Genomic DNA, 4932 nt, shown 5'->3' with positions numbered 1-4932 from the left:
CATGACCTCACTGGGGGGGACGGGGGGGGACTCAATGCTGCAGAGACAGTAACTCTCTAGGAGGACAGAGATACCGCTTCGTCTCTATGGGAGTGGTACAGGGTAACTAACTTTTAGGACACAAACACAGAACGCTGCCGGCCAGATAACTCAAACATCTCAGCCTCTATGGCAACGTCTTACCCCCCAGAGTCGGAGAATACAGAACGTCTCCACAGGTCTGGAAGAGGGAGGACTACAGGACATATAAGGAGTTGGAGAATACAGAACGTCTCCACAGGTCTGGAAGAGGGAGGACTATACAGGACATATAAGGAGTTTGGAGAAATAACGAACGTCTCCACAGGTCTGGAGGAGGGAGGACTACAGACATATAAGGAGTTGGAGAATACAGAACGTCTCCACAGGTCTGGAAGAGGGAGGACTACAGGACATATAAGGAGTCGGAGAATACAGAACGTCTCCACAGGTCGGAAGAGAGGAGGACTACAAGACATAAGGAGTCGAGAAATACAGAACGTCTCCACAGGTCTGGAAGAGGGAGGACTACAGGACATATAAGGAGTTGGAGAATACAGAACGTCTCCACAGGTCTGGAAGAGGGAGGACTACAGGACATATAAGGAGTCGGAGAATACAGAACGTCTCCACAGGTCTGGAAGAGGAGGACTACAGGACATATAAGGAGTTGGAGAATACAGAACGTCTCCACAGGTCTGGAAGAGGGAGGACTACAGGACATATAAGGAGTCGGAGAATACAGAACGTCTCCACAGGTCTGGAAGAGGGAGGACTACAGGACATATTAAGGAGTTGGAGAATACAGAACGTCTCCACAGGTCTGGAAGAGGGAGGACTACAGGCCAATATAAGGATTGGAGAATACAGAACGTCTCCACAGGTCTGGAAAGGGAGGACTACAGGACTATAGGAGTTGGAGAATACAGAACGTCTCCACAGGTCAGGAAGAGGGAGGACTACAGGACATATAAGGAGTTGGGAGAAATACAGAACGTCTCCACAGGTCTGGAAGAGGGAGGACTACAGGACATATAAGGAGTTGGAGAAACAGAACGTCTCCACAGGTCTGGAAGAGGGAGGACTACAGTACATATAAGGAGTTGGAGAATACAGAACGTCTCCACAGGTCAGGAAAGAGGGAGGACTACAGGACATATAAGGAGTTGGAGAATACAGAACGTCTCCACAGGTCTGGAGGAGGGAGGACTACAGGACATAAGGAGTTGGAGAGATACAGAACGTCTCCACAGGTCTGGAAGAGGGAGGACTACAGGACATATAGGAGTTGGAGAATACAGAACGTCTCCACAGGTCAGGAAGAGGGAGGACTACAGGACATAAGGAGTTGGAGAATACCAGAACGTCTCCACAGGTCTGGAAAGGGAGGACTACAGGACATAATAAGGGCGTAAATAAATGAAAGCAAAACCTTTGTTTGTGTGTTTAGTTTCTATGAGGACAGTCCATAACACTGAGTCACCTGACATAAAGAAATGTCCACACATCCCTTATGAGTCTCCTTACTTGGACTCTATTTGATTTGTAAAGTCCCGTATAAAGAAGGGCTTGGAGATACCCTCATGAGAGGAGAAAAGAGAATTCACCAGATTCGAAAAGTTACAGAGGAAATCAGTTCGATCCTTTAATGATGGTGTCTCTTTTCCAGCCGGGAACACCTCCCAGAATGCTCTCTGTCTCTGGCTGGCTCGGTAAGGAGAGAACACTAAAAAAAGGCAACTGGACACTCTGCTCCTCTCTCTCCTGAAGCATCATGGGAGGATCTCGGCTTCAAGGCCTGTGTCACTTTACTCTGCTCTGGTCTTCGTAACAGATCCTACTGACTCGGTCACACCAACCCACAGGCCTCATCCACCATGGATCCCCATCCACCCAGAAGAGGGTCGCAAATCCACCTTCACTTCACAATCTGCCCCCCCCTCCAAGTCCACCCCTGCTTACTGTACCACAATGCCCTGAAGGACAGTAGCAGCAGAAAGAGGTGGACCAGGGGAACTATCAGTCACCCCTGCTTACTGTACCACACATGCCTCTGAAGGACAGTAGCAGCAGAAGAGGTGGACCAGGGGAACTATCAGTCCACCCCTGCTTACTGTACCACACATGCCCTGAAGGACAGTAGCAGCAGAAAGAGGTGGACCAGGGGGAACTATCAGTCCAGTCTTATACGTTAGTCATATAGAAGGTTAGATCTACAACGTACTGACAGTGAAACACGACCTTCCAGAGAAACAACCAGCTGCTTGTAAAACTTCAACAATGTCAACGACTTCCTGTTTCAGCTTCCACAACAAAACACACCCACAACAAACCCACCCAACAACAAACACACTAGACGTTGGACAGGAGGTAGGACTGATCACATGACCCTGTTGAGGACTTCAGTATTACGGACTAGACGTTGGGACAGGAGGTAGAACTGATCACATGACCCTGTTGAGGACCTCAGTATACTGACTAGACGTTGGGACAGGAGGTAGGACTGATACATGACCCTGTTGAGGACTTCAGTATTACGGACTAGACGTTGGGACAGGAGGTAGGACTGATCACATGACCCTGTGAGGACCTCAGTATTACTGACTAGACGTTGGGGACAGGAGGTAGACTGATCACATGACCCTGTTGAGGACTTCAGTATTACGGACTAGACGTTGGGACAGGAGGTAGGACTGATCACATGACCCTGTTGAGGACGGTAGTATTACGACTAGACGTTGGGACAGGAGGTAGGACTGATCACATGACCCTGTTGAGGACGGTAGTATTTACGGACTAGACGTTGGGACAGGAGGTAGATGTCTTGTCTGAAGTAACCAAGAGGTTTCATCTACCGTACTAGCTAGCGTAATGTAGCTACAGCGGCGTCAGGCTTACCAAGAGACTCGGCCGTCGTCCCCGTGCCGGGGGTATCTGTACCGAGAAGTCACAGTAGCTCAGCGGTGTCAGGCTTACCAGAGAGACACGGCCGTCGTCCCCGTGCCGGGGTATCTGTACCGAGAAGGTCACAGTAGCTACAGCGGCGTCAGGCTTACCAGAGGAGACTCGGCCGTCGTCCCCGTGCCGGGAATCTGTACCGAGAAGGTCACAGTGCTACAGCGGGTCAGGCTACCAGAGGAGACACGGCCGTGTCCCCGTGCCGGGTATCTGTACCGAGAAGGTCACAGTAGTACAGCGGCGTCAGGCTTACCAGAGGAGACTCGGGCCGGGTATCTGTACCGAGAAGGTCACAGTAGCTACAGCGGTGTCAGGCTTACCAGAGGAGAATCGGCCCGGGGTATTGTACCGAGAAGGTCACAGTAGCTACAGCGGTGTCAGGCTTACCAAGGAGACTCGGCCGGGGTATCTGTACCGAGAAGGTCACAGTAGCTACAGGCGGTGTCAAGGCTTACCAGAGGAGACTCGGCCGGGGTATCGTACCGAGAAGGTCACAGTAGCTACAGCGGTGTCAGGCTTACCAGAGGAGACTCGGGCGGGTATCTGTACCGAGAAGGTCACAGTAGCTACAGCGGTGTCAGGCTTACCAGAGGAGACTCGGCCGGGGTATCTGTACCGAGAAGGTCACAGTAGCTACAGCGGTGTCAGGCTTACCAGAGGAGACTCGGCCGTCGTCCCCGTGCCGGGGGATCTGTACCGAGAAGGTCAGGAGGTCAGAGGCCAGCAGGGACTCGGGTTTACGGATCTCATTGAGCCAGCGACTCTGGTGAAGCTCCTTAGTGTCAGACGGACCCTGCAGCAGAGGAACCAGCTTCTCCTTAACACCGTCTGGTGAACCTGGAGAGAAGAAGGAGAAGGAGAAGAATAGAGACAACGKAACTACATCGGTMTGGATCTAGAGAAAGTGAATTTGTAAAATAGATTCTACAAGTAGTGGCAGTCGTGAAAGTGACCTGTTGTTGAACTGTTCTGGGTCTGCCAGCTATAGTGGTGATATGGAGATGTGTGTGTGTGTGTGTGTGTGTGTGTGTGTGTGTGGAGAGAGGGAGCCATTCTGTTTCGAACATCAAAGAATGAGAAAAAAGCACCCGATCTCAGTGACAGAGGCCCTCTGAGACCAGCGGTGACGACACACAGACTAAACACTTGGACTGAAGTCCAGAGAGGACTGAGTGAGTGTGTTAAAAGTGAAAGAGAAGAGTCCTCGGTGCGATGCAGGGCGGTGCGGGGCGATGCAGGGCGGTGTGTGTGTGGGGGGGTAAAGGCAGTAAAGTTTAACAGGGCACAGCTGCACACACCTGGGGTCCTGGCACACAGTTTAACAGCTCCCACGGTTCCCCCGGCGCAGTTCACCGTGGCTCTGCTGCAGAACTTCAGCTCCACGTTCTGGACCGAGGCCTCCAGGGTCGGAGGAGGAGAGGGAGACTTCACACCTAATAAAAACAACAACGGAAAATGAAGTAGGTAGCGGGACCGATCTGGTGAAGGTTTTAAACCTCCGCTGGCTGCTTCGTTAAACTACGGATTGGCCTTTAATTGTTAACTATTGTGATCGATCTTCCGGACCTTAAAAGTGTTTCAGGCTTACTGTCTCTGAACCCTGTGAACTCTCTCACAGCTACCAGCCAGAGAGAATGGACCCTGCACTCCTCAATACACCGGAGAGAATCTGGCCTACCAACTCTCTCACAGTAACAGCAGAGAGAATGGACCGCTGTAGACTCTCTCACTAGTGACAGAGAGACTCGGACCCTGGCAGACTCTCTCACATACAGTTACGAGAGCAGACTGGACCTGTAACCTCTCTCACAGTACACAGAGAGACTCTGGGACCCTCGTAACTCTCTCACAGTAGCACAGAGAGACTGGTACCCTTGGGTAACTCTCTCACCAGTAAACAGAGAGGACTGGACGGCCTGGTACACGCTCTCTCACAAGTACCACAGAGAGACTGGA

General features: G+C 51.4%; 1 long non-coding RNA gene across 1 annotated transcript; it reads left to right on the top strand.

Annotated features, from left to right (window-relative positions):
* Window positions 1–210: 210 nt before the first annotated feature.
* LOC139026897 (uncharacterized) lies at window positions 211–1377 on the top strand. Its single transcript, XR_011478844.1, has 3 exons — window positions 211–280; window positions 408–469; window positions 530–1377. It is a non-coding gene; the product is annotated as an uncharacterized lncRNA (long non-coding RNA).
* Window positions 1378–4932: the final 3555 nt, after the last annotated feature.

This window comes from Salvelinus sp. IW2-2015, unplaced genomic scaffold, assembly GCF_002910315.2.
Source record: "Salvelinus sp. IW2-2015 unplaced genomic scaffold, ASM291031v2 Un_scaffold6276, whole genome shotgun sequence".
In the NCBI taxonomy this organism is placed as follows: domain Eukaryota; kingdom Metazoa; phylum Chordata; class Actinopteri; order Salmoniformes; family Salmonidae; genus Salvelinus; species Salvelinus sp. IW2-2015.
This window is presented reverse-complemented; position numbering and strand designations above follow the sequence as displayed.